The sequence below is a fragment of the Neofelis nebulosa genome, chromosome 2, assembly GCF_028018385.1.
Source record: "Neofelis nebulosa isolate mNeoNeb1 chromosome 2, mNeoNeb1.pri, whole genome shotgun sequence".
NCBI classification, from domain to species: domain Eukaryota; kingdom Metazoa; phylum Chordata; class Mammalia; order Carnivora; family Felidae; genus Neofelis; species Neofelis nebulosa.
This window is the reverse complement of record NC_080783.1, coordinates 216,728,064-216,745,927: the sequence shown is the minus strand read 5'-3', so window position 1 is coordinate 216,745,927 and position 17,864 is coordinate 216,728,064. Positions and strand designations below refer to the sequence as shown.

The window sequence follows — 17,864 nt, the reverse complement described above, 5'->3', positions numbered from 1 at the left end:
CCACAGTGGACGCAGGGGGATAACCGAACACTGCCAACGAGGTGACGTTATGTCATTTTCACGAGCTCCCTTAAAACTCCCACTCTGCCTGACCACTTAGCATAACATTGATCAAGCCTGTACTTGGGAGATGGTGGAGGGGAGAGACAGACACGCAAAGAAAATAATCTAAGTCCGGGCCCCAAGTGTGAGGACTTTGGTAGAACATTCCTTAGAAGGTCTCCATTCTACCTAAGCCCCTTCCTAGCCGTCTCCATGTTGCTGAGACACCTGTGCAGATTAAAAGGATTGATGTTGGGACAATGGCCATCATAGAGCCTGGCACACACTAAGTGCCCAATAAATGTTTGCCTCGGGTCTCTCACAGAGCAGGTGACTATGGGGGAGGAGGGCACGGGCCTACCTGGCTCAAAACTACATTTCCCAGCCTGCCCGGCAGCCGGTGGGGCTGTCTGACCAAGCTCCTGCCAGTGTCAGCTGGGGTCAGATATGCACTTACTGGTAGGGCCTTAAAACACCGGCGTGGCCCCTCACCTCCCCTTCCCCTTCTCTGGGCCGACAAGCTTGTCAGGGACCCAGCTGCAACCAGTGATGAGTCCAGTGTCCTGGAACGGGACAGGAAGGCAGAGAGCGAGACAGGGGAGCAGAGCCTCCTTGCCAGCCACTCGGCCTGGCTGTCGTAGGAAAGGCTGAGAGATCCACCTCTCAGTTAAGCCCGTGCATCGGAGGCCTGTTTGTTACAACAGCCTTGTCCACATCCGTGCTGAGACAATGGGTAGGTGAGGGGCTCTGGGAAGTGGAGTCTGCAGGAAGGGAGGAGGGAGGGGGTGGGGGGAGGCCACAGAATTCAAAGGTGAGGGGGATTCTGTTGGAGCGCCCAGCGGAGGGAGGTGGGAGAGGGCGTGGGACAGAGGCCATGACTCCGGTTTTATGACTTGTCTAGTGCACAGCAGTGAGTGGGAGAACGGTATTCGGGCATCACTTCCTGGAAAGCCGTGGACATTCTGGTAGAAGGGGGGACCCAGGCTGAAGATTTGGTGACAGCTGACTTCCTGGGAGCCCATGGCCTCCTCCAGAGATAGTCTGCAATATGACACAGAGAGCTGGACCCTGGAGAGACCCACCTCTGAGAAGCGAGAGACAGAGAGACAGAGGCAGAGACCAAGAGGCAGAAAGGTCAAGCCCAATGAACCCTGCCAGGCCACCGGACTGGGCATCTCCTGCGAGGTCACTGGGCATCCCCCAAAAGTCTTTCTTTTGTTAGCTCTGCCTTTAATGTCCTTGGCCTTGGTGAAAACACAGCCAAGTATTTAGGGAGAGGGAGACACGATGTCTGCAATTTACTTGCAAATGGTTTGGAAAAAAATATCTATAGAGACAGACGATGATGAAGGAAATGCTACCACATGGTCAGGAGAGGGGAATCTGGTCGAAGGGCTTGGGGGGGTTCTTTAATATTCTTGAGGCTTCTTTAAGTTTAAAATGATATAAAGATCTCCTTGTTTTAAAAAGAACACGTTGAGGAGAGGGCAGGGCGCAAGCGGACAGAGCTTCAGAGAGTGTACCCAGGAGGGGGAGGAAAAGGGGGGAGGCCCACCCCTGGAGGGTGGGACTTTGTGAAAGATGGGGAGGGGGAGAAGGAGTAGGTGTTTGAGCATATTTTATGGCTGAAACAACTGTCTGGACACGGAAGGCGAGGGCTGGGATGGAAGGGAGGGGAACCGACAGGGGGAGGGGCAGAGTGGGGGCAGGGAGGGGAAGGGGAGAGGGGAGGAGGGGGAGGGAGGGTTGAAGAAGGAGGGAAGGGGGAGAGGGGCGAAAGGGGGCAGGGGCCCAAACCCCGTGAAAATTTGGATGAGGCCTGGAGGTCAGCCTTGGGGTGGAGTGGGGCCACTCTTGGGAGAGAGTCTGCCCCCTTGACCATGCCCTCCCCCCTCCCGGAAGAAGCCAGGGCCCTTTTAAGTCGCAGCCCCGCGGTGAGTCATGGGCCCCCCCCCCATCGTCCCCCTTACCCCCCCCTCCGCTCCACCCCCGCACCACTTCCCCGGCTGCACCCCACTGAGCGCCCCCGCCATGGGCCCATCCACCCCCCCTCCCCCAGCAGCGCCCCCCTCCCCTGCCCCGCCTCTCCCCTCCCTGCAGCGCCCTGCTGGGGGCCCGCGGCGGGCCCATTCCTTTCCCCTGAGCCAGGCGTCTTCGCGCGGTTATCAAAGTTATTTTTACGCGTTGAGAATTTTTCAAGTGAGCTCTTGTGCGGTAGCACCTTCTCCTTGTCGCGCTTGGGCCTTGAAGAAATTCAGCGGCTTATTTATAGCGGGTGTTTATTTTCACTCCGCGCCCGAACTTGAGCCTCCTGTTAAGTGCTCCCAGATCGGGAGTGAACCCTGGCTTTCTTGCCACCTGACCCGGTGACAGGGTTTGGTTGACCTTCCAGCAGTGTCTGTGACCTGGGGGGGGGGGGGGGGTGTCCCTGGGGCCCGGAAAGAAACACCGACCAGAGTTCAATCCTGGGCTTGGTGGAGGGAGGGGGGCGGGCGAAGAGCGAGGTCGTGGCTGGCACTTAATTTCTACAAGGCGTCCTCCCCCTGGACCCCCACTCGGGGTGCGGAGCACGCCCACCTTCATCCGCCCTTAGGTGATGATCCCCCCCCCAGTGAGGTCAGAGCAATATTCGACTCCGGAAAGATTTTGTTTTGGAGTCACCCTCAGGCTCAGACTTTCGCATCCACTAAACTTGTCCTGGTTTGGGGGGGCTCAGGGCGACGACAGGGATCCCCACTTGACAGAGACAATCCAGCCGTTTGCTAAGTGGCACCCAGGTAACCCCCAGTAAGGTGGGATGCTGGGGCGGGGCCCCACAAGGAGCTGCTCCTTCTGCCCCTGACCTTTGAGGGGCCTCACTGTCTGCCGGGAAGAAGCCACTTTAGAAACAGAAAAAAAAAAACCCAAGGTGTGACATAAGAATGGGTTTCAGAGCCACCACTGGCTGGCCCTCTCCGTGTAGTAATCACGGTGACTTACAGAAATTTCCCCGGGGGGTTGCCCAGAGAGGGCCTGGAGTCCCGGAAGACGGTTCTGGCAAAAAAACCACCTCTGGACTCGAGTTGGAGCGCTCAGATGCTTCCAACCATGTAACTGGCCTGCTTGGGCCTGATGGACACTTTCATGGTAATTTTTGGAGCTCTGGGGCTTGAGGCACAGCTCAGAGCTGAGTAAATCCCATCTTGGTTCTCTTACGTTTGCCCGGAGCGGCTAGCCGGTCCATTATCTCTGAGCCAGGGTCATTTGAATTTATTTTACATTTATTCCGAAACAAGCCGGATTTGGCTGAAGTCACCCTCATTCAGCTCTAAACTGTAAAACCCCCATTTGCCTAGCAGTTGAGTTCAAAAAGAAAGGATCAGAGTATGATGTCCTTTTGTTTGATTTTGCTTTTACTCTCCAGAAAATGGGTCTGTGGTGGGAGTGGAGGGTTTACAGGCTCATGGTCCCAGGCGGAGGTTCTGCGGCTCCTGGGGACGGCCGGGACCCCTGTTTCTGGCTGAGCAGCCAGAGGGGAGGGGGGCAGGGAGGGCGCCCTCTGTGTGTTCTATTTTCGGGGAGAGGGATGATTGGCAAAGGGCAAGAATCTTAAAAGAGAGACTTGAGGCAGAAAAGACTGTCTACACTGCAGGGGTCAAGAGGGCTCCCACTAGGACCACCCTCAGGCTGAACATCTTCAACGCCTTCTGATTCTAGACCTTCCCAGCGTCCTCCTGGGCGACCCCTGGAGCTCGCAGATTGCTAGCTTTGGGGGTTTACTCTTCCCTTCTTAATTTCTACCCTGAAGGAGAATGGCTGCCTCGGTCAGCTGGTTACTTACTAGAAGCTTCCTCTCTGGGGGCTCCTGGTCACAATCAAAGATAGGACCCATCCTCAAGAGCGTAGGCAACACCCATTCTAAAATCTGACTTGAACGTTGGGTTACTTAAAACAATGCTTTCTTCTCTTGGTGTCACTCCTTGATGCTTTCTTAATTTAAAGAGTTATTTATTGGGGCGCCTGGGTGGCTCAGTCAGTCAAGCGTCCGACTCTTGGCTTCAGCTCAGCCTGTGATCTCACAGTTTGTGAGTTCAAGCCCCGCATCGGGCTCCACGCTGACCCTGCGGAGTCTGCTTGGAATTCTCTCTCTTCCCTTCTCTCTCTGCCCCTCTCTCGCTTGCTCTCTGTCTCTGTCTCAAAATAAAGACATAAACTTAAAAAACATTTAAGCGTTATTTATTGGTTAGGAAAATTATAAAGCTTCTAAGAGCAAAAAATTACTTTTGATGTTATCGTAAATATAACTCTTGACTTTAACTCTACGGTCTTCTGTGATGTTGCCCATGTATAACGAAATTGATTCCATTTTCTTACCTTTATACTTCAGGAGTTGGGAAGAGTATGTTTAAAATGTAATTTTGGGCGCGCCTGCGTGGCTCAGTCGGTAAAGCATCCGACTCTTGATTTCAGCTCAGGTTATGATCTCATAGTCGTGAGATCAAGTCCGGAGTTGGGCTCCGAGTTGGGCATGGACCCTGCTTAAGTTTCTCTCTCTCCCTCTCCCTCTGCCTCGCCTTTTCTCGCTCTCTCTCAAATAAGTAAAATAAAACAAAATGTAATTTTGTGGAACAGTGGGCTTTTGGGAGGAAACATTCTAAATAGGATGTCTCACCCTGATCCTGGATGGGAACGAGTGTCAATCTTAGCTTCCACTGAAATTTATGAATGACTGCAGAAAGTGGCCAGATCCAAAGTTCATCCTCTCTGCCCAAAGCACTAACTACCTTCAGTGTTATGCATAATTCAAGAGAGAAAGGCAGGCCTGGGCATTCGGGCTCAAGCTGGCAAGAGCCCAGGCGTCCTACCCTGGGGCTGAGCAGAGGCATTTTGTGGCGCGGACGCCTGGGAGTTTCGGGAACCGTCCTCTCCATTCACAGGTGTCCGAAGACCAAGCTTTTTAGGAAAACTACAAATAAGATACTCTTCCTCTTGAATGATTTACCCTCTTCTAAATAATGAGTGACATCAACCATAATCTATTTCAACCTCACTAGTTTAAAGACTATAATCATTTACATGGATGTTGTAAAAAAAAAAAAAAGTTTTGCTGAACAAGAAAAATCAGAGGGAAAACATTTTTTTAAGTTTACTTATTTATTTTGGGAGAGAGAAAGAGAGCAAATGGAGGAGGGGCAGAGAGAGAAGGGGGGAGAGAGAGAGAGAGAGGGAGAGAGAGAGACTCCCAAGCAGGCTCCACACCATTAGTGTAGAGTCTGATTCGGGACTCGAACTCACAAACCATGAGGTCATGACCTGAGCCGAAGTCGGACGCTTAACCGACTGAGCCACCCAGGTGCCCCCCAGAGAGAAAACATTTAATTTATGTAAGAGAAAAACATACCTCTATGATTTTAGCAGCCCTCCTTTGTCTATGAGTAGCTTAATGCTGATTGAAACGATCCTTCTCTGTTCCCTAAATAAATCTTCTGTGTCTCCAGGGGGCAAGATTCTATTTTCCTTTCTTTTGGGTTTCTAAGAAGTTTTGAGGGTGACATAACTAAATTTCTTTTAAAATATTGAAGGGGATTATGGGGCTCTTGGGCGGCTCAGTCGGTTAAGCGTCCGACTTCGGCTCAGGTCATGATCTCGGGGTCCGTGAGTTCGAGCCCCGCGTCAGGCTCTGTGCTGACAGCTCAGAACGTGGGACCTGCTTCAGATTCTGTGTCTCCCCCTCTCTCTCTGCCCCTCCCCCATTTGCACTCTCTCTCTCTTTCTCTCAAAAAATGAGTAAACATTAAAAGCAATGCGTACTTTGGCATGAGGATTATTTTGAGGTGAAGGCAAACGAGAAAAAAACGGACTCAGGAAATGCATTCTGTGCTATTATCGAGCCTCAAGTAGAGCCTGTATTTTCCTTTGAAGATGTTTCCCCCTCCTTCATACCAGGAAGGGAAGAAGGCAAATCACCAGAGATGCGGAGGGTGCCCGACTTGAGTCTGCGTAAACAACACTTTACTCAGGACCCCTTGTCTTCATTAGTTTCCCCCATACATTTATCTTCCCACATCCCTTTTCCTTTGTCTTGTCACTTCTCCATAATTTATCCTCTTTGTTAAAATGGTATCTAAGCTCCCCAAGTTGAACTGCTCCTCTGGGTCTTTCTTTCTTTTCTAGGAAGACCTCTGCTCACTTGAAAATTAAAATATCGATGGCAAGTAAAATTTGTATGCCTATTTCCTGTTGATCTGGCTTTTGTCGGCTTAGTTCACAGGCCCAGGCATAGAACCTAAGAGGGAAGAGGAAAGTGTTTTCCTCGCCTACCGTATTTTCTATTGAGATTAATTAAAATGGGTGGTTCTATCATTTAATCGGATCCATAAGATTTTATTACATGATCGGGGCACCTGGGGGGCTCCGTCAGTTAAGCGTCCGACTTCAGCTCAGGTCATGATTTCACAGTTCCCACATCGGGCTCTGTGCAGACAGCTCAGAGCCTGAAGCCTGCTTTAGATTCTGCGTCTCCTCGGTCTGCCCTTCCCCCACTCGTGCTCCGGCTCTCTTGTCTTTCTCTCAAAAAATGAATAAGCATTAAACATTTTTGTTTTAAAAAGATTTTATTATATGATAAATAATTTTGGAAAAGAAACATCCAATGGATCACCGTTGCCTGGAACTCTTTGAAGATTCTTTCCAGACCTATTTGTATCCACCCCAGAATCCCAAGAATATCCACTTCCTGAGTTTGGAGACAAACAAGATAAGAGCTCCCGGGGACTGCAGAGATTTGCAAATTTGAAACAAAAGAAATGTGAATGCTTTTTTTTTTTTTTTTTTTTTTGCCCTGGAGGGTTTTCCTCCCATTTGCCAGGTGATTCACTGCCCGCCTGCTCTCGCTGGCTGATGGGTCATCATTTGCTGAGAGCCGCCAAGCCTTTATTCCTGATCCTGGGTGGGAGAAAATATATGTGTGCAAAGGAAGTGGCTTAAAGCTTCCTCAGGATGGGGTGGGAGCGCCCGCACTGCGTGGGGAGTATGCCTGGGGCTTGGGGTTAGGAGGACGCATGGGGCAGAGGTGGTCCCGACCTCAGGCTTTGGCTTCTAAGTGGAACCTGCAGTCCAGCAGGAACCGAGGAAGCAAGCAGTGGATCCCTGTAAAACCCAGGCCAAGATCAAAGAGAGTAGGAGATTGCAGCACGGAAGACGGAAGAAAGCCTAGCTGTGCTGCCTGGGGCTCCGCGGAGAGCCGGCCAAGAGCCGGCCCGGTGTGGCGAGCCTGGGCCTTCCGCGGGGAGCAGCGGTGGGCCACACGTGCTCACGGAACCACAGGGCCGTTCAAGGAGCCAACACCCAAGTCAGGGGTGGGGGTGGGAAAACCCCATAGAGGAAGGAGATCAGGAGGCCCGGGGAGAAACCATGTCTTCCAGAGAAGCAGGCAAGTTATGTGGGAGAGCAGGATGAGTCACCGGGGTGGGGTACTCTCAGCGAAGGGGAGTGGTGGGGTCCACCGGGCCTGACGTGGCCACGGGAGATGCGTGGTCGAGTGTTACCCAGCGTGGCTCCCTCAGGAGGCTGGGGTCCCCGGCCCCCCACTGAAGGAGGCAGAAGAGAGGCCTCCCAACCTCTGCCGTGGAATGGTTGAAGAAGAAACTGAGGCAGGTGAATGGTTGGCTGCTTGAATTTTGACTTCCTGGGACTTGCATATGTCTTAAGATCCCAGAACACTCCTAGCTAGAAGCAGAAGGCATGGGCCGGGGGCAGAATGTGTTTGCCCAAAGACGGGCTGCACGCCAAGCAAGCTTCACGCTGAATATTGCGGAGGCGAGGGAAAAACTCCCAAGGATCTGTGATTTGGGTTGCTGTGGAGGACAGCGGGGTGATGGAGAAAGGACAGGAGACAGGAAGTGCCTGGGGTACAATGAGGAGGCAGAAATGATACTCGTGGCCCAGAAGGAAGCAGAGTCTCGCAGAACGAAGTGAGGAGTGCTCCATCCACACCAGAGAGACCTGGCTGTAAGTCCGAGCGTCGTGGGATGAAGAGGAACTCCCTGTAAAGATCAGAGGGAGACAGACATTAGCTGCTGTCACGGCATGTCGTGGGCCACCTGGACCCAGGAGAAATTCCATCCTGTTTCCAACAGACCTCTGCAAATGGGCAGAGAGCAGAGTCTAGGAGTGAGACGTCTACGGGAAGCCGCTTGACAAAAATCAGATCCTTTCACCGTTGGCAACCCCGCCCCCCAAAGTTTACTGAGCATTAGCCATTGGCCAGGCACTGGGATAGAGGTGCTGGGGACACAATGGTGAATGAGACCGGAGGTCATAGTGCCTGCCCTCCTAAACCTGGCCTTCCAATGGCAGTAAGCAAGCAAAAACCAACACCAAACAAATATAAATATATAAATATAAATATAAATATAAATATAAATATAAATATAAATATAAATATAATGCAAGTTAACCTAGGCACTCAATACAAGGGGCTGAGATGGAAAATAACTGAGAGGGACCAAAGGAGGGAAGGGTAATCAGAGAAAACCTCCTGGAGTGTGAAATCACCCTGAAACGTGAAGGAAGGGAAGGAGCTAGTTAAGCAAAGGAGAGCGGACACCGCAGGTGCAAAGGTCCTGGGGCAGGAAAGTCTTGGGGATATTCAAAGAGTGGGAAGAATACAGTAGGAGTGGTACAGGTTGGGTTTGGTGAGGAGGGCAGGGGCTTCCGGGGGTTCAACAAGGGGGGGGTGACATGATCTGCTTCGTGTTTCAAGAAAGTCATTTTTGCTGCTATGTGGAAACTAGATCGTGAGGCTTCTGACAAATTCCCGACTTAACAATTTCGCGTCTCAAAGGAACTACTCCCAGGAATGGCCCACCATATGGAGGGACTGTTGGCCAGGTAGACAGGCTAGAAATCTGGAAGTAGCCAACTGTGGAGCCTTAGCATTTACGGTATCTGAGAAGGACAACAGAGTCAGGCGTAGTTTCTAATCTTCAGCATGGGAGATTTCGAAAGGTATCGAGGAGGCTCGTGATTCTAAGATGTGCATCTCAAAAGGGGAGATGGGCTCAGAGTCTTCCGGCGGGGAGGGAGCCGAGGTTTTTAGGAGCAGGTACCTAAAAAGAAAAGACAGTGACGAGCTGAGCCGTGGACAAATCCAAGACTGGTAGGGACCTCTCAGAGCAATCGCAGGGATGCTCCTCCCTGAGAAAAGGAAAGGCAAAATGAAAAATGATGAGGGCAGGACTGGGTGGGGGGGGGGTGGATTCGTGCCTGCACCTTGCTGGCTGCGGTACCCCCCCCCCCCCCCCCCCCCCCCCCCCCCCCCCGCCACATCTGGCCCCAGGGAGGCGCTCGTTAATGTTTGTTGAATGAATGATTACACAGGTGTCATAGGGCTGCAGTGATAAAGATATGCAAATGATCCAGGCTTGGGGCTTGGGGGCCGCAGACTTTCCCTGACGAGGACTTTGCCCTTCTCCGTGGCATGGATTTCGGCTGCCCAGTTGGGAGCCTGGGTGGGGAGGTGGGGAACAGACCTCACTTGCCTAGACAGAAGCGTGAGGGGACGGGACTCTCTCCTCCCCGGTGGCCAGGGATCTGACACCTGGATGTGGCCGATGGGATGCTCTTGAATGGCTCGCGTGGAAGCAGGGACTGTTGAGAGATTTTGCCAGATTTGCCCAGGCAGCAACAACAGCGTCCTTACCCTGCCCTGCCCTGTCCCTGCCCGGCTTGTCTTTCTTTCTTTAAAACTTTTTGCTTTGAAATACGTATAGAGCCACGGCTAGTCACAGGGACTGTAGAGAGGTCCCGGGTCCCCTTCCCCCGCTGTGGTCAGGTCTCACGCGACCATAGCATGACCCGGGGACCAGGAAAATGGCACAGGGTGTGTGGGCCTCTTCCTGGCTGTTTGCAGGTCTGGTTCTGAGCCTTCTTACTGGCCGCTGCTCAGTTCAATACCCTTCCAAAATTGTCCTTCTGCCTAAATTACCCCGGGTCCGTTTTGCTGTTTCTAAGAATGTGGACTGGTCCTTTGAAAGGGTGATAGGACAGTAGAAGTCTGGCGAGGGCACAGCCAGAAAGGCGGCTCGTGTGTCCCCCCACCCCCACCCCCCTCGTGCTTGGGGGGCTCAAGGGAGGCAGAGAAGAGGCTGCCCCGGAGCTGGGGAGGGATGTATGGACTTCATCCTGTGAGCAGTGGAAGCTGTCAGGGGTTTCCAAGTTGGGGATGACGAGAGCAAGGAGGCCTCTGGCTGCGAGTGGGGGAGGGGCAGATGGGAGCCCTGGGACTGGGGGCTGGTAATAAATTGTCCAGAGACCTACGGGCAGGAGCAGTGGGTGGAGGGGACAGTTGAGGAAACATTCAGAGGCAGACCTGGCAGGTCTGGGATTTGGTTGGGAGGAGGGGGGGGAAGGTAGGGGGAGAAGATGAGGGGAGGGGGAGAGGAGGAGGAAGAAGAGGAAGGGAGGAGGAAAGGGAGGAGGGGGAGGGGACAGGGGGAAGGAGGAGGAGGCAGGAGAAGAAAGGAGGAGGAGGAGGAGGAAAGAGAATGAGAAGAAAGGAGGAGGAGGAGGAGGGGAAGGAAGGAGCAGAAAGGAGGGGGGAGGAGGAGGGGGAAGGAGAAGAAAAGAGGAGGAGGGGGAAGGGGAGGAAGGAGAAGTTATTCGGAAGATGACGGGGCTTTGAGTCACAGCCCCAGCAAGCGAGCTTTGGCCCTCAGTGCAGATTACGTGGGTTGCAGGGTGCAGGAAAGGAAAACAGCCCACGCAGAGCCTGGGCATCGGGTTCTCAGCAGCGCCCCTCTGGTTCGAGGGATCTGGTCTGGGGCTTGCTCATGGAGCCCCGCTCTCTCCCTCCCAGGCATGGGGTGGGGGGGGAAGGGGGGCACAGCTTTGCTTGGATGAGCGCCTCCCCCAGCTTGGGGGTGGCGGGGGCTGACGACAATCCCCTTCCCCATCAAGTTTATGTTTCGTAGCGTTTCTGAAGCACTTCTGTGCCAGACGCTTTCCGAAGTGCTTCCCACCTTTTATCTTACGTTTAATGTTCACCGTTGCGGGGGGGGGGGGGGGTGGTAGACGCTAGGAAGGGGCGCTTGGGACAGGAGTGGGCAGGTGGAGACCAAAGCGTCATTTTTATCCCCGAACGAAGAGCAAACACAGCGTGGCCTTGCTGGTTTCCCAGCCAAGCGGACCTGCCAATTCTCCCCGAAGTGAGAAAGCCGAGGCACCAAGGAGCAGGGCGTCGCCGGCTTGGAGGGGGGCTTGGTCCCTTCTCCCCAACACACTGGTGGGGGGGGAGGGGTGAATGGGGCAGTCAGATGGCGCTCCCACCAGCGGCAAAGAAAGGAGCGACGCTGTCACGGGGAAGTTAGGAAGGGTGCTTTGCCGGCACTGCTGGAAGGGGGATGCGGCGGGATCAGAGGCTACAAAGGCAACTGGGTGTGAGGCCTGAGGGTTGAACAAAACCTTCAGAGTCGTAAGGGCAGAAAGTTCGGCGCAGAAATGCGAGTTATTAAGGAGACAGAATGGACGAGACTTGGCCGGACTCTCTGGATATGGGGGTGATGGTGGCCCCCAGGGTCGTGGGGCTGCTCGCTGAGACCCAGGTTACACAAGGAGAAACAGATTAGGGAGAGAGACAATGAGGTGTGGGTTTTGAATAGTTAGAGCTGCCTGGCCCCATGGGCCACCAGGGGAGAGATTGGCGGGAAATGTGCCCTTGAATCATCAGCGTGGTCACCAAGCAGATATTCACCAACCACCTACTATGTGCCAAGAGCTTTCTTGGTGTCAGGAACGACATGGGAGAAAGATAACCGACCAGATCCCTGCCTGCGTGGACTTGAGACTCTAGTCGTGGGGACAGGCATACCACAAAAATACGTATATGTAAATACTCATATATACATATACATATACATGTAAATTTCTCATTAGATAACAAATTATTCTAGGTGCTGTGAGAAAGCACCCGGGGGCTCGGGGAAGCAGGAGACAACCATGCCAAGAGGAGGGGACCCAGACAGCATATGCCAAGGCCCTGTGGTAGAAAGAGGTTGCTTTTCCCAGGGAGCCCAAATAAGCCCAGAGTGGCAGACAGTCGAGATCACAGAGTAGAGAAAAAAGATGGAGAGTCAGGGATCGTGGCTCATATTTTGATATTATTCTGGGTCCCATGGGAACTCATCAATGAGTTTTTCAAAAGGAGTGAGGGGAGGCTCCCATAACCGTGCTGTGGGGGTGGAGGGTGGGAGGGATCTCACAAGCCTTGGAGATACTGTCAATAAGCCTTGTGATTCACTGGAGTTGAGGCAAGGCGGGAGCAGGAAGAAAGCAGCAGGACTCCCAGGTTTGTGTCTGAGCGGCTGGCCAAGGGGGTGCTGCCCACTGAGAGAGGGTCCAGGTGGGAGCAGGTGCAGGGGGAGGAGGCGGGACATCCGAGGGAGGGCCCAAACAGCTGACTGGGGATGTGGGTCTGGCATGGGGGACCGGGCGTCAGGGCCGCAGGTATAAATCTGGAAAACATTAGCTGACTGAAGGTGCTTCAAGTCATGGGCGTGAGTGAGACTGGAGAGCCCTTAGAGCGGTCCACGAAGTATGGCCAGGACCCAGCCCTGGGGACCCCAGTTTTGGAGAATAGATGGAGGGGTCTTGGGTGAAGGGGCCAGAGTGGTAGTTAAAACAGTCAGTGGGCGTGAGGTTTTTTTAGGCTACAAGCTGGGGGGAGGGGGGGTGAAGGTCGGGGTCCCAGAGAAAAGGATAGAATGTCTCCGCGTATTTGGGGAGTGACCACGTGGGAGAGTGTAGACTCGTTTTGTCTACACTTGCAATAGGGTCTTTGGCTTAACGTAAGGAAAAACTTCCCAAATCCAGAGCGGTACAGAAATAGCCAACAAGATCTAGAAGGGATTTCATCATCAGAGGGGTGCTTGCCGGAGATGATCTTCCAGATCCAGATTCCATCCGTCCGGTTTATGTCTGAAACAAGGGAAAACGAAGAATTTGCTTTAGCAACGTAAGTCTTTTAACAAAACGTCAGTAACTAGGGGCACCTGGGTGGCTCAGGTGTTGAAGCCTCTGACTCTTGATTTTGGCTCAGGCCGTGATCTCACCGTTCGTGAGATAGAACCCCGTGTTGCGATTCTCTCTCTCCTTCTCTATGCCCTTCCCCTGCTCTCTCTCTCTCTCTCTTTCTCTCAAAATAAATAAATTTCTTTTTAAATTAAAAAAATTGTTTTAAACATCAGAAACTAGATCCAGCCATGGGGCACATATTTATTAAGCTCCTGCAGCATACCAGGCACTGGGACTTGGTGGCCCTCACGGGGTCTGGGGACAGACATCTTCATTTCCTGTGGATGCACCTGTGTCCCTCCTGCCGGGCAAGTGCGGGCCTTTGGTCACTTCCTGTCGGTCACTGGAGTGCAGCAAAGCATCAGTTTAACAACGCATGAGGTCAAGTCTCAGCATTTAGAAAGTCATCAGAAAGCTGAATAGATGTGTCGCTCTTCCACTCCCTGGAGTACCTTCCCTCTCATCAAAAGACAACACCGTCCCATATTTTTACCACTGGTGTCCCCCTCCGTGGTGAAGGTGGCCAGACGGGGTGTTTCAGTGCCGAGGAATTCACGGTACGGAGTTTCACTCGTCCCTCCCAGCCTCTCCCGGAAGCCACATGTCTATGCCCAAGGAGGCCGCACAAACAAAGCCAAAAGTAAGTATATGATGCACTTACTAATTATGCTGTTTGTGCCTTTCTCGAGAGACCTCACTCCTGTTGCTTGCAGGGTGTCTCCCCCGCCCCCTTGGAAAGTGCCACACATTCATTATTAGCCTTTGTTAGTCGTTCATCAAATATTTATATTGGGCGCTGGATAAATGGGAGGAGGAGGGGGCCCGGAGGAGAAGGGTGGTGGAGAGTCTCAGGCGGGTTCTTTGAGTGCAAAGAACAGAGACTGATGAGGAGGGGAGGCTGGGGGAGGGAAGGGAAAACTCTCCAAATAGAAGGAGTAGGAGGGGGTGTAAAGAAAGGAGGGAGATGGGCAGAACAAGGGGAGAGAGCAGCGGGGGGGGGGGGAAAGACTGTCAGAAGGACGACAGCTAAGGGGCGTTCTCTTTTGAGATAAATCTGTTCCAACGGTTTTGCTGTTGTTGAAAATTCAAATGCCCAACTGTCAGGGATCAAATTCCAGAGGGAGGGTCCGGATTGGCCGGGTTTTTGCCACATCCTTTGGGAAGGTGGGGCATGTTGGCTGACACCATAGAATGGGGGACGGGTAATTCTTCCAAGGAAAATCAGCTTCCTTCCGGTGGGGGAAACATGGTGAGTTGACCATGGAAGACAGGAGCTGCTGTGATCAAGAATGATCCCTGCTTGTAGCGGGGAGGAAGCTGACCCTTGCAAAGAGACGGTGGAGGACGCGTCCAGCAGAGAGAGCAGCGCACCCAAAGCCCGGAAGTGAGGAAGGGCCAAGAACTGAGGATGGGGGCACCTTGTAGTCCCTGCGGTTGCAGGGGTTGTAAGGGGGAGTGAGAGGCAGGTCATTAAGTGGTGGTTGGGTTTTCTCTAATTGCGTTGAGATGCTGAAAAAAAAGGTCCTAAAAGAGAAAGTGAGGCGATATGGTGTTCATTTGGAAAGATCACCTGGCTGGAGGGTAGTCAGTATGTGACAGAGGGCACTCAGTGGAGTGAGCACTCCTTGTGGGCCCTTGGTCAGCATAGGGTTGTGGCTGAGAATGGAGTATGGATCGCGCAGGGGAGGACAAACTTCCTCAACACTCTTAGGTGTGTGACTGGGATGTGCAAATTAAGCTGACAAAAGACGGAATAGTAAGAGAAAAAGCCTACAGATTTTTTTTTAAGGTTTATTGATTTATTTTGAGAGAGAGAGCTAGTGTGTACATGCACAGGGGAGAGGCAGGGAGAGAGGGAGAGAGAAAGAATCCCAAGCAGGCTCTGCACTGCCAGCACAGAGCCCAGTGCAGGGCTTGAACTCACAAACCGTGAGATCATGACCTGAGCAGAAACCAAGAGTCAGACGCTTAACCAGCTGAGCCACCTAGGTGCCCCTAAATGTTATTTTTGATTTTACACTCAGGGGACTTCCCCAGAAAAGAAGCAAAACCCCCCCAAAAGTGGCTAGGCTTGGCAGTTTATGTACCATTTTAACAAAAGGCTTTATATTGTAAAAAAAGGGCTTAGACAAAGAAAAGGGGGCTTCTAGGGGGCAGCAAATTGCGGGAAGGTAGATATACGGGGGAACTAAGGGCAGATAGGGTGATTTAGAGATTTGCTTGTGCAGAGTCACCTTGGTACATAAAGAGTCACCTTGGTACACCCTGCAGAGTCTCCATCTCTGATGATAAGGGTTGTTCTCCCCATCGTGGTACAGGAGAAGCCTGGGACACCTTCACAAGGGGAGGCCATGCCCTGGTGTCAGGCAGATAACAGGAGAGCAGAGAGGCCTTCCTGTGCTCACGTTCTCTCAGTTGCCTTCAGCCCCAAATAGTCCTCCTGCCACAGTAGCATATTTTGGGATGGTGTATCTGGCCCCCTTTGAAGGCATGGGACCCAGACAGGCAAGGGGTTGGCGTGGCAAGTCCGTTTCTTCAAGAAGGACCAAACAAATGCTACAGATGCAGGAGTCATGTCAAGAAGAACAAGCAGACAGCACGCAGCCACAGGTGCTCCTGAGACGGGGGCGGAGCCCGCAGGTACCAGGCACCCAGGTAGGCAGGGCATGGGCGAGGAAGGAGCAGGAGACACTGTGAGTCTAAATAAACAATCAGGTCCAAAGTCTGCAGCGGCAGCAGGCGTTGGCAGTGTCGTGGTGAGGGGACCTACCTTCCAAAGTCTGCAGTGGCTGAGACAAGCCAAGAGGAACCGATGGGTCCATGGGAACGGCAGAGGAAGGCGGGCTGCCTGCCCCCTGTGTCCCTGGCCTGACTTCTTGTCAGGGAGAGAAGACCCGTGTGTTTTGGGAGGGTCTTGACTGAGGCAAGCAAAGTCCTCCTGGGTCTCCTTTAGTGAGGAGCAGGGTGATTCAGGGAAAGGGGGTTGGGAGTCACACAATGAGATTCACAGCTAGGAACTTTCCCTCTTCATCCTGCAGATGTACCCACACAAGGGCACAAAGATTATGCCCAAGCATGTGCATTAAGGCATTATGTGTAATAGCCAGCAAACAGACTAGTAAGCAAATACGGATACAGCCTAAATGTACATTGGAAGGGAATTGGTTAAACCGCCGTGGGCATCCGTACGGTGGAGTATGGTGCCACCATTACAAAGAATGTCGTAGGGGCGCCTGGGTGGCTCAGTCGGTTGAGCGTCCGACTTCAGCTCAGGTCATGGTCTCGCAGTTTGTGGGTTCAAGCCCCACATCGGGCTTTGTGCTGTCAGCCCAGAGCCTGGAACCTTCTTCGGATTCTGTGTCTCCCTCTCTTTCTGCCCCTCCCCTGCTCATGCTCTGTCTCTCTCTGCCTCAAAAATAAATAAAAACATTAAAAAATTAAAAAAAGATAAAAATAAAAAGAATGACGTAGACCCACGTGTCCCAACGTAGAGTAATGCCCAAGTTGCTTTATTTGAAAAAAATAAAATTATAGAACAGGACTGCAATGTAATCTTTTTGTGTGGAAAAATAGGGGCATACCAATATATGCTTGCGTGTGCATTGAAAATTTTTAGAAGGAATAACAAAATGTTAACAGCGGTTTTGTCTGAAGAGAAGGGCTGGGGCTGGGATGGAGTGTTTCTACTTTCATCCTATTTGATTTCTGTTTCTATGAGCATATGTTACTTCTATAATGCAAATATGAATTAATAACAACCATTTTTAAAACCAGAGGAAGGATTCATGAGTCACTAGAAACAGAAGGGATCTTCTAGAACTGGATAGAGGACATTTGGCAAACCTACAGCAAACATCACCCTTAAAGATTAAATGAGAAACATTCCTTTAATGTCAGGTATGAGGAGCAGTGCCCACTGTCTCCACTTCCATTCAGCCGTATGAAGGATTCGGGTCCTAACCTGTGCATGAAGAACAAAAAAGTTAATAAAAGGTGTAAGTTCGAACGGAAAAAACCAAAACTGTCATAGGTCACAGATAATGTGATCATCTGCATAAAAATTCAATACATTTTTGGGAACTCCGAGAATTTATCATGGCTGCTGAATCTCAGATTAATATTTAATCTCATGTGTATTCCTAGATGCTGGCAACAATATAGTTTGTAAACCGCCATTTACAATAGCAAGAAGAATTATATAACCAAGGAATAAATGTAACAAAAGATGTGTATGATTTCTGTAAATTGTAAAACTATAATGGTAAAATTTCTAACATAAATCATACAATTTATAAAATTGTTTAAAATCTATGTATTGAAACATTAAAAATTTTTTTTTTAATGTTTATTTTTGAGACAGAGAGAGACAGAGCATGAACGGGGGAGGGGCAGAGAGAGAGGGAGACACAGGATTGGAAGCAGGCTCCAGGCTCTGAGCCATCAGCCCAGAGCCCGACGCGGGGCTCGAACTCACGGACCGCGAGATCGTGACCTGAGCTGAAGTCGGACGCTCAACCGACTGAGCCACCCAGGCGCCCCTGTATTGAAACATTTAAAAAAGGAGAGCTATATACCATCTTCATGGATAGGAATATTCAATGTCTCATAAAGACGTTAGTACACTCCATATTAACATATAAATTCAATGCAATACCAATCAAAGCCCCAAAAGGAGTTTTGAGGAATGGGCAAGCTTATCTTGGAGTTTAGATGGAAAAGCAAACAAGTTAAGACAAAAAGTTAAGACTATTTTAGGGGCATCTGGGTGGCTT

The 17,864-nt window shown here is 51.6% G+C and overlaps 1 long non-coding RNA gene across 1 annotated transcript; it reads right to left on the bottom strand.

Moving 5' to 3' along the window:
- Positions 1 to 12,842: 12,842 nt before the first annotated feature.
- On the bottom strand, positions 12,843 to 15,907 carry LOC131505538 (uncharacterized). Its single transcript, XR_009258449.1, has 2 exons — positions 15,347 to 15,907; positions 12,843 to 12,996 (listed from the first exon to the last, which is right to left on the bottom strand). It is a non-coding gene; the product is annotated as an uncharacterized LOC131505538 (long non-coding RNA).
- Positions 15,908 to 17,864: the final 1,957 nt, after the last annotated feature.